Source organism: Callionymus lyra, chromosome 15 (genome assembly GCF_982586985.1).
Source record: "Callionymus lyra chromosome 15, fCalLyr1.hap1.1, whole genome shotgun sequence".
Taxonomy (NCBI): Eukaryota; Metazoa; Chordata; class Actinopteri; order Syngnathiformes; family Callionymidae; genus Callionymus; species Callionymus lyra.
The window spans coordinates 4,861,116-4,873,109 of record NC_141832.1 but is presented as its reverse complement, the minus strand read 5'-3'; positions in this window follow the sequence as shown (position 1 = coordinate 4,873,109).

Sequence of the window (11,994 nt, the reverse complement as noted above, 5' to 3'; positions counted from 1 at the left end):
GATGGGAGGTCAGACAGGTAGATGTGAGGTCAGACGGGTACATGTGAGGTCAGACAGGTAGATGTGAGGTCAGACAGGTAGATGTGAGGTCAGACAGGTAGATGTGAGGTCAGACAGGTACATGTGAGGTCAGACAGGTAGATGTGAGGTCAGACAGGTAGATGTTAAATCAAACACCATGATTTTGTGAATCTATTGAGTTGATTTTAGAATCTATTTATTCATTGAACCTTTTGTGGAATAAAGGAACTCAAATCTCTTTCCTGTCTAATGAGTTCTGCGCATTCGTTTGATCCAAGGAAGAGTGACATTTTAGAATTAAAACAGTCAATTTATTAATAACAAAGTATGATTACCAAAGTAGGCCTTACAAGACCTTAAATACAACAGTTAAACAAAGAAATGCAAATTATTCAAATTGTTCAGAAATACCACAGTTCCAGCGCTTGGTCCAGTCTCTGTCAGTCATCCTGGCTCACCCAGGTCCTCCCAGAGAGTGGCACTTAATCTTTAGATCGTCTCGTCTTTTAAAGCCAAGACACTCAAGACACTCCCATCATAAGTTAAGTTCCCCAAATCTGACTCCATAATGAACAACAGATGTTGTTTGATCTGATCACTAATGTAAACAGAGAATCTCCTGACCTCCTTCACACCTGTTATCTCAAACCAGGTTCGTGGACCATAAATTCCGTGTCTTGATACTTCAAAAGTCGGGAACATCCTTGTCTAAACAATCACAACATTTGTTACCGTGGCTTTATCCTTCCTCCCCCAATACATACAGTATGTTATCTTCACAGTCACCTTTAAGCCATGTCACCAAGGGCCATAAAAGTTAAGACACAGTTGGCCAGAGCCCCTGAGCCCTGAAACTTCATAACCCCTGCTGTGGGAAGGGAGCTGTCGTAAAACACAACACAGGATGTTTAAGATCTGAATGAGAGATGACATTATCAATGTTTAACAGTTGATTACACAAAGGACATACATTCAACTCATCAATGGATACACCTATAGGAAAGTAATTTAGAATATGTCTTCAATCCCTCCTTTGACCTCTGAAACCAGAGGTCAACCTTTAAAATGTTGAAGTTCAAAACAAACCTTTTGTCTCAAAATCTGGTACATGGTAAATGATCAATCAGTTTGCAGTTATTTCCATAACTTCTACACACCATTTTCTCACCACAAACCCTTAAACAAACTCTGTAATCAAAAAAGGAGCTGAAGCCCAAACCTATTTTCCTATCCTATGTAATCCATGAAATAAACCCAAAATATCAATTTTCTAAACAAAAAAATAAAAACAAAATCATTTCACATTTCATTCATTTCCCCTTGTAATCCTTAGGTATTTTACATTTCAATGTTATTAGCTTTTCATTTATATTTTTTAAATGTATCTTATTTTTAAACTGACCAGTTTCTACAAAACTATATCACAAAGCCTCTTTCATTATTTCGCTTACATAAATTAAACCAACTATATTTAACATTAGTTCTCAATTCTTAACTCAAAATAATGCTTCTAATGTTTTTAAATGTAAAAATGTCAACTCATTTTTAAAATGCCAGACTTTCTAAGTTATGTATTAGTAGTTTTTCTAATGGGAAGCATTGCGAATTATTCTAATAACTCATTCTGGAGTTTTTAATCATAGGGTCTATGTATTTCTACATGTATTTCCCCAAAACCTCAACACAATTTCATATATGGCCTTATACCTGAGAATTATAATATGCAAAGACAATTATTGTTTTACAAATCCCAGACTTTGTAGATTATACAATTAGATTTTTGCTCATTTCTTTTTCCAAATTATTATTATTTTTTAAGTACTGTGGCTTCCAACTAAATTCATGCTCACAGATTACTCCCAAGAACATCATCTCATACAATCTTTAAATTTTTACGGACACCCTGTGTGTATTCAAAAACTATTTAACCTGTGAATTTGATATGAATCATACACCCTCCTTTCACTGAACAATACCAATTGCTACAGTGAAATCTAACATTTTTAAATCTATTTGTTCAAAACCAACCAAGATTTTATCACTTCCAGTGTGAATCTTAAAACAAGAAAACCTCAATAGTTAATTCCCAAGTTTGTGTCAGAAAGGCAGCATTACAAGGGATATCATCCAAAGAGTTTTCAAGCGAGCTACCAATGTCGTTTGTGGGCTTCCAAACTTTTTAGTTCATCAAGTGAATTGAGATGATTTCATGAGCAAAACAAACTCTCAATGAGGGACAGGATCGCTTGGTGGAGGCGCAGGATTCCATTCAGCACCTCTTTGATAGAAAGAAATGGAAATTCCCTGAGCGCCCCAGTCCATGTGGGCTCAAGACTCAGGACAATGCACTCATGTAGGCATTGTAGGGTGTTTCCGCTGGTTGTTGTGGAAAACCATATTTCAAAATGGTTTAAGGAAATAGGCAAAAGCAGGAAAATTGCCATCAAGCGGTAGTTATGTGGTGGAAAAGGTCATCGCTGGCAGCGAGACTTCAACAGGTGCAGGGGTGGATCACTGCTGGTGAAAAGCAGTGAGACTTCAAGGAGTGAGGATGCAGGGACCACAGGAAGTAGGGGCCGCAGATTGTAGGGCCGCAGTTGGTGGTAACGCTCTACCACTTGTTGTGGACAGCACGCATCTTCTGTCCACCTGGAACTCCAATCCGGTCCGGACTTGGATGTAGCTGGTTCAGCTTCCCGTGTAGAACCCTCACGTGTCTGGTCTGGTCTCACGTTACACCCTCCTTCGGCTCGTCCTGTCTCTAGCGTGGCACCTTCGACCTCTCCGCTAGACTCGCCGTTCGTCTGGACTAGGTCTCCTTTCTCAGACCCTCAAAGCCATGTCGGCGGTGAGCTTTTAGTCCTGGAGGTCCCACACTTAAACCTATCAGTGCTGCAAATCATTTCTGTATACAATTGAAGGTTATTTCGCAAGCGCACAATGTTCATCACAAAGGACAAGACAGTTACACATTATCACAATATCATGAGACAACACACTCAACAAGGTCCTGGTGTCTCTAGACCACCAAACTACTGACAGGTGTGTTGCTTCTGCTCCTGGAGAATTTAAGTCATCATTAGAAACAAACACTGTTACTAAACATCATTGATATGTGAAATGGAGCCTTCAGGTTCCAACCTGATCCTGCAAAATAAACGTTTGGGGGTGAAGGGGGTCTCTCACTCTCACACACACAGAATTGAGGAAAGAAGAGATTTACGAGGACTCTTCTCCACCTCACTTGAGGTGCAGCATTCCTGGAACCTTTTAGGATAAATCTTGTTCACTTCGTTAGACAAACATCAAAACAATGATCAATCGAATCATGCACATGCACGTATCACATGCCAGTATATGTTAGTGTTCATTGCTTCTTTCTCTCAGTGCAAACAAACATGATCTCATGTTCTTGCACTTGATTCATCCTGGCACTCACATAGACACACAGACAAATAGACACATGGACACATAGACACACAAACACACAGATACACAAACACACAAACACACAGACACATAGACACAAAGTCTGTTGCACTGCAGATGCACAGTGTTCGGTCTACGTCATGTCATGTCTGTAAGTCAGTCAAATGCATAAGTTCAGTATCATCTGATCAAACTGATGATTCAAATATAAAGCGGTTATTTCTTTTAAATGTTCTTTCTTCAATTAATTTATCCAGTTGATTGACTCATAACGTTTTTTTTTTTTTTTTATTAAACTTTACTCAAATCAAATTCATAATAAGTGATTTCCAGTTTAAGTTTAGAAATTAACTATTTTAAAGTAATCATCAAATCAACAATTATCATAAGTTCCCAAAAATATTCTAACCCCTTATAGTTATTTAAAGTATTTATATTTTTCTTTATGACACACACCAAACCGTTCCCTAAAGAATCTTAAAATCAATCGTTTTAATTGTATTATCAATTATCACTTCTATAAAATCCTTCATAGGACATGATCTCACTGCCATCAGCGCTAATGACAATGTATCAAGCCTCGTCATTACTTTTCAAATCTAAGTTAAAAATTATTTTTACTTACAGACCTCAACAGACTGAATTAAGAATCAACTTCTTCATTAACTTCTTTACCAACCAGAAGTGAATGAATAATCGAGGTGATAAAGTGTCAACATTCCTAAACACAAATTAACAAGTTTCCTCTTTCATCTTCAAAGTAGATCTGAGATTGTTCTGTTGTCAAGCCTGTCACTCCAAACCAGTCAGCGTATCAAATCATTTACAATCAGAATATAATGTAGCAATACTTATCCTAAAAATTATCCCAATTCAATGATACTACATTTTCAACCATATATCTTCTTCCTCTCCTTTTATCCCTGTTTTCTTTCCAAAAGTAGCAGATAAAAGGATAGTTTACTTCCCGTTTTTTAAACTATTTCATTTCACTTAAACTTCCTGACTCCCTACATTACACCGTCTCACAGTTATGACTGTTCAGAATCTCTTCTACTAGAGAATTATACTTCCCAATCAAAAATAAAAATCTCAAAATCTTAGGTCTCCCTTTTCTATTTTAAATCAGAGCTTTCAATGCTTTCAATTAACGGACAAGAAAATGTCAAGAAAACAATATCATGCAAGAAAAGGAGGATTTTCTTCAGCTACAAACATCCTCATGGGATCAGTCAATGTATTGGTTTTGGCCTGTTTCGCAAAACATGACCCATGAGTGGCTTCGTCGTATCATCAGACAGGGTTCTGACAAACTTTCTCTTCCACCTCAGCTCACCAGCATCACCTGCATGGTCCCATCAGTGAGAAATCTTCTCACGGGACTTAGGTCAAGTAATCGTGACTGTGCCTGTCTTAGGTTGTCCCATGGTTTGAGTCAGGATCTTACCCGTCATAAGCGAACCAGCCTTCCATACTCTCCTGAATCAGGCTGCTTCAGAGGGCGAGAGTGATAACAGTAGAGGGGAGAGAAGCCACTTTGCCTTTTTCTTAAACCAAACATTTGTTGTGATGACTGTCGGACCCCAGAAAATTGTTTGTCAAAGTAATGGTCATTTTCTGATGTTTCACTGTGAGCCATAGTACTTTGATTGTTTGACAGAAAATTTCATCTCCATAAAAGAAAAGCTTTTTTGAAAACGTGTAATTAGATGGACACTATGTCTCAAAATTGTGTTAAAAGTCACAGAGTGAAAGGAGTGTGTTAGTAGGGCAGGAACAGATCTCAGAGTCTAACCCCAAGTAGTGAACAATCCCACAGATAGAGCTCCTCCCTCTAGAGGTTCAGTCTAATTTCATGTCATGGACAAGAAAACACTCACGAGTGGAGCAGAACTTGCTTTGAATTATAAAATGATCTTGAAAACCTAAAAGATACTTAATTTAAACAATCCTAGATGTTAAAACAGCTGACAGTCTCAGAGTAAACAAACAAGCCACAAAGAACAATCTCAGTCAGAGTTGAAACTTTACAACAAGGACTAACTTTAGCTCACAATTATAACAAGTAACCATTACTCTTATCAGCCAAGACAAATACTTCCATAGTCCAAAATATAGAGTCAAGCTACATAAATTCACAGAACAACTATAAAACTAACTAGATTTAACCTCATGATACAATGTGGGTTGTATTTTTAAGCGTTTAAACTAAGATTTACAAAAAGTAAAATTCACAGTATGGAGGGATGCCTGTTGCTACACAGTGTCCTTTTGACCTTACCATCCCCCCTGTTAAGACATGTGTTACTCCATGACAGAACTCTGTCCAACAATGAGCCTGTTCAATAATGGAACTGGTTTTACTTTAATATGTTCAAATTCATTTTTATCTTTAAAAGTTAGTTTCTTGTCTTTTCACTGATGTTGAGGAACAAAGGAAATATTAAGTATTTCCTTTTATATGTTTTATTTTAATTTATTTAAAAGCTTTTATCTTTTTACCTATTGTTACTTTTTATTGGTATAGGATTTTTTAGCGCTATAATCTTAATTATTTTCTTTATTGTAATTAGTAATTTATTGTATTCAGTTCTTATCAATTTGGTATTTTTAATAGGAATATTTATTTTCAATAACAATATTTTAAGGCCTAGTTTTCCAAACCATTCATAATGACTGTATTTTTGTGTTCATATTACCAAGTCAGAAGTCTCTTGGGTCGTCAATAGTTCCATGTCAAGTCACTGGCTTTAGCAAGTTGTCTGCTTTCCTCCCGTCGATCAGATGGTCGAGTGACGTTGATGTTTGCCGTGATCCTGCATGTTCCAGGTTTCTCCTGTGTTCCTGTATTGCGGGGGTTGTGGGGAATTTCCCCTCATTTCTCCTCTCAGAGACACTCTTCTTTCAAACATTTCTCTGCACATCCTTTCAACACATCATTTTTGTGATTATTTGCTAGAAATAATCCCGTACTCTGCCATTCTTTCACATTCTTTTTTACCCTTTTTTCAACTTCCTTTGCATCCTTGTCCGTTGGGGCAGAACTTCTCATTTTCTCGAATATTTTTTCAAGTTGCATCCCAACAGATTCACCATTCCCCAGTCAAACCATTCTTTCTCCCGGTCAATTTCCACACTCATTTTGTTACAGTTTTTATCACAGCAGCTTTTTAACTCAAGAAATGAAAACGTTCACAAACGTTTCTCAGCACAGCGGCTGTAAGTTAGGAAAGTAAAAGAAGAAAAATGCAACGTTCACAGACGCCGTAAGTTTGATATCAAAGGAAATATAAAAGGAGAACGTAACATTCACAGAAGCTACGTTTTTTCAAGAGAATATGAAAAGAAAAGAAAAACTTAACATTAAAGATGTTATACGTTTTAGTTCAAGAGAATTTGTTTTATCAACACTCTGTCTGCGTTTTAGTCCAGGGATTCACCTAAAAAGGACAAGATCGTAGGTTTTTTCCTCAGCTCAGCAGGCTGCACTCAAAATTCCACTTCAAACAACAGATTAATTTCAACTTCATAGAAAATTAACTTCTTATCAACAATAAAATCAAGCTATAATCACAATACAAAGCAAAACAAAACTAACCAAAACAAAAATGACGTCTTTAACTAAACCTAGTTCAAACTCAGAGTCCCACTCTGGGCTCTTTTGGTTTTAATCACCAGGGACTCCAACCCTTTCGGTTCTTCTAGATATTGATAAAACTCAATACTCCGGCCCCAGCCAGAGGAGAACGCAGGTTCCTAACCTTTTTTTTTTTTTTTATAAAGACTCAACCTAGTTTGAACTTGGAGTCTAACTCCTTGGGTTCTTTAGGAGCGGATCAGACTCCAAGGCCTCCAACCTTTTTCGGTTCTTCAAGTTATTGATACAACTCAATACTCCGGGCCCAGCCCGAGGAGAACGCAGGTTCCAAACCTTAAAGGCATTGATTCCCAATCAATATTAGGCATCTTAAGCCTAAGCCTTTATTAAAATATTTGTTTCATTTCTATTTTTATTTATTTTTATTATTTATCTATTTTTTATTTATTTTTTCATCCAGATGTGTCTGCTTTTCTATGATCGTGAAAGTAGTAACAACCCTTTAATCTTAACATTTTATGATCATGTTTAATTCAATGAACAAGTTGGGTTCATACAACTTGTCTCATTGCATCAACAATGACCCTTATTTTTTAACTTTTTAATTTTAACAGCTCATGATCATTTCCTATTCAATGAACAAGTTGTTTGTGTCGACCCCCTCAGGTTCGTACAACTTGCTTCATTCAATCAAAAACGACCCTTATTTTTTAACTTTATCAATTTTAACAGCTTATGATCATTTCTCATTCAATGAACAAGTTATTTATGTTGACACCCTTTAGGTTCATAAAACTTGATTCATTAAATCAAAAATGACCCTTATTTTCTTACTTTATAAAATTTCAAATCAAAAGCAGCACATCTGACCTTTTTCCTTACACATATTTAACAACAACAACAAAATTTAACAATCAACCTCTGGTATTTCCGAACAATCAAACACACTTTGCTCTATAATTATTTACATTTAAATTTATCTTGATCTCAGCCACGAAACCTGGATCTGGACTCAAAAGAAGACTTCTAATCAATAAAGTGGTGTCTTCTTACCGTTTTATGCTGCGCAGCTTGTAATTTTTGAGTCCAGGAATCCAGGCCCCGTCACCTCAACCGGAATCGTCTTTTCCTCCTTGGATCACGTCGAGGGTCCACCAATTTAAAGGAACTCAAATCTCTTTCCTGTCTAATGAGTTCTGCGCATTCGTTTGATCCAAGGAAGAGTGACATTTTAGAATTAAAACAGTCAATTTATTAATAACAAAGTATGATTACCAAAGTAGGTCTTACAAGACCTTAAATACAATAGTTAAACAAAGAAATGCAAATTATTCAAATTGTTCAAAAATACCACAGTTCCAGCGCTTGGTCCAGTCTCTGTCAGTCATCCTGGCTCACCCATGTCCTCCCAGAGAGTGGCACTTAATCTTTAGATCGTCTCGTCTTTTAAAGCCAAGACACTCAAGACACTCCCATCATAAGTTAAGTTCCCCAAATCTGACTCCATAATGAACAACAGATGTTGTTTGATCTGATCACTAATCTAAACAAAGAATCTCCTGACCTCCTTCACACCTGTTATCTCAAACCAGGTTCGAGGACCATAAATTCTGTGTCTTGATACTTCAAAAGTCGGGAACATCCTTGTCTAAACAATCACGACATTTGTTACCGTGGCTTTATCCTTCCTCCCCCAATACATACAGTATGTTATCTTCACAGTCACCTTTAAGTCATGTCACCAAGGGCCATAAAAATTAAGGAACATTTGGCAGAGCCCCTGAGCCCTAGACCCCCGCTGTGGGAAGGGAGCGGTCGTAAAACACAACACAGGATGTTTAAGATCTGAACGAGAGATGACATTATCAATATTTAACAGTTGATTACACAAAGGACATACATTCAACTCATCAATGGATACACCTACAGGAAAGTAATTTAAAATATGTCTTCATTCCGCAGCAACATTTAATCGTTTTTATCTAATATTATCATTTTCCAAACAACATATTATTATCATGTACCTGCACACGCTATATGTATAACCGAAAATATAATCATCTGTCTGTAATATTAATATTATTTTTAAACGGTGACACAAAGTTTGGCCTCATTCAGAAGTGGTCTTTCATCATTCTTTCATGTTTCTCAGTAGTCCAGTCCATCAGCATTATCATTATCATCATCCTCTGCAGTCTGTTCGTTCTTCATCTTCCATGGTCGGCGTGACTGTTCTTCTTCGTCATCTAGTCCTCTTCGTCCATGTTCCGATTCCAGGCGTGCAGAGGAAAAACCGATCCCAGAAATCAGTCTTCTTCAATCTTCTCCGAGTCCATCTCCTTGAACCTACACACAAACAACCTTCATTCAGGAGTAGCTCTGACCAAACAAAGTTTTTTATTAATGTAATAGAATTGGGTAATTTCTGTACTTATCCGCTTGTTTCTTCTGATGGGGAATGTGGTTGATGCTTTTGAGTGCGTCTACTCATCCAGGTCAGAAAATCCTGCGTCCACTGATTTTGACCCTGGTTGGAGAGAGTAATATACACGTTCCCTGCCCTCTGCCTGTTATCTGGCAGTATGAGCGACCACAATACATGTTCTTTTACCCCATTTGTTTTGTTGTTCGTGTTTATTTTGTATTTTTATATTTATTTATTTATTTTTATTTCCATATTGGTTCTTATTAATATTTTGTATTTTTTTTTTTTATTTCTACTTTTAATATATATTTTATTTCTTCTTTAGTTTATTTTAAATCTAGATCAGTTTTAGTTTTAATCTAAATGAGCTAATTTTTATTGTTAGTGTAGTTTAAGTTTGAGGTTCATTCTTAGTTTTTGTTTGCTTATTTTTTCATTTTTCTTTTCTTTTTCACTTTGATTTACCCGGGGCATCCCCCATTTAGGACATAAAACCAGGAATCCCCAAATTAGGAACATCAGTTTCATCAATACTGTTCACTGTTCATTCATTGCTCATTCCATTCATTCCATTCATACATCAACCTCCCCTAGAGACACATAACATCTTTTTATGTTACCTGTCCTTTGGGCTACTGTTGTCTGATCATCTCAAAGATCACCTTGATCCAACTCCCCCTGTTTAACTACGCCGTCTCTACTGTAGTCCCTCTTTTGGAACCTGTGAGAGTCTTAAGATGTTATTTTACCAGGTTTTCTCCAAATGGTGGTGTGACTGTTCTGCACTGGTGTTGGTGCCACCCCCTGCTGTGTCACATTCCAGGTATCTCCACCTGAATGCAAATTTAAATCTGGATCATCCATGACCTTTGTTAGGTCATTTTTAAGGCTTCCGGTCTCCTTCAACTGTAAAAGGAGAACTAGACATATTCGTTAAATACAAGAAAAACATACAACTTTTCTTTCTGCAAAATTGAAACTGGGGTGTTATGTTGTCTGACCTCACCTGTGCTGAACTTTGGAAATCATTCCTTTACCATTCAATTAAAACCTACATCTATTTTATATGAAACCTTTTAAGTCATTTTTCAAATGAATGTCACCACTATTTATTTATGTTGCGAAGACTTCCCTGTCAGAACCATGTCTTCTAAATGAGATTGTAAATCATTCTACAGTAAGGATGCAAGACTAACCATTTTCACTTTCATTGATAAATTCAACTTCTGTAATTAACAAATTCCTGATAAAAACATATCTCATGGGCTTTGTAATGCAATGTTTTTTCAAAGCCAACTAGAATCCGTCTTGCCCAAAAAAACATCTTTCCTTTTGACCAATTGTTTTTATCATTAATTACATTAGAGACCTTTCTTAACTGACCATTTCAGCAACTGATTCACACCTCCACTTCTACAACCTGATTCACACCTCCATTGCTACTCAAAATTCTTCACCTTACCTACAACCTACAACTGGACACAGAAGTCACTTTCTCCAAGAGCCTGACATCATCTCCTCTGTTGCACCACGGCTCATGTGGAATTGTTTACAACCTGTGGAATGTCAGCAGGGGTCCGTGTCCCTTGTTTTAACTGTCCTCACAACACAACTCGCTCAAGCCTCTGTGCAGCTGATTTAAAACATCTCCTTTCCTGTAATTACACAACTTAACACATTCAGTTAGTAATAGCCATGAAATTGAATTCCTTCGTCTTGCTGATTATTTATCTGTTGTTTTTAGCTTTTCTTTCTGCTATCACTAGTTTGATGAGGGCTGAGGATTCATATCAGGTAGGGGCAGGTGATGCCGGCCCCTTCTACTCGGCTTGCGGAACTGTGGTCCTGCATGACTTCTGAAAAATCTACACCCCCTTTTTATTTTAAGAGATTTGTAATATGCTGGGATCTGTGGGTAGAAAGGACATTCATTTCTCCAGTGACCTGGTTGTCCACATGAAAAGCAGCAGTCGTTGCCTGGTGTGAAATACTGTTGGGCTGCAGCCATTTGCTGCCGCTGTTCAGCTTCCCCATCTTTGTGCATGCATGACATCAGTTCATTCACATCCACCTTTGTAGGGAACACCTTTCTCATGGCCTTAAATATTCGTTTTGCATGAGGAGAAAAAAGTGCTTGGTATGGCTCCCTACAAGTTCCTGCTTTTTCCTCTATTTTTAACAAATTATCAAAATCCACACATGCCATAACAATTTGTCTCCAATCGCCAATACAATTCCTGTCACATTGTTGCAAAAAACATTAATCCACGGACCTGCTCCCCTTTCCAAAGGAGGAAGTTTTTCTTTCAGACATTGTACATCCATCATAGTTGCTGAGACGTAATCAGTATAATCCCTCTTTCTTCTACTCTTCATCACTAGAGGAAACTGTCCATGAGGTCCTGTTCCCAATCCATCTAGTCTCCCTTTCTCACCTTTTTCTAGTTTTAACTTTATGTTTAGAGGGTGTCAGTGGTGTGCCTGGGTCAAGTCTATAATTACAATGATTGTCTTGTTCCTT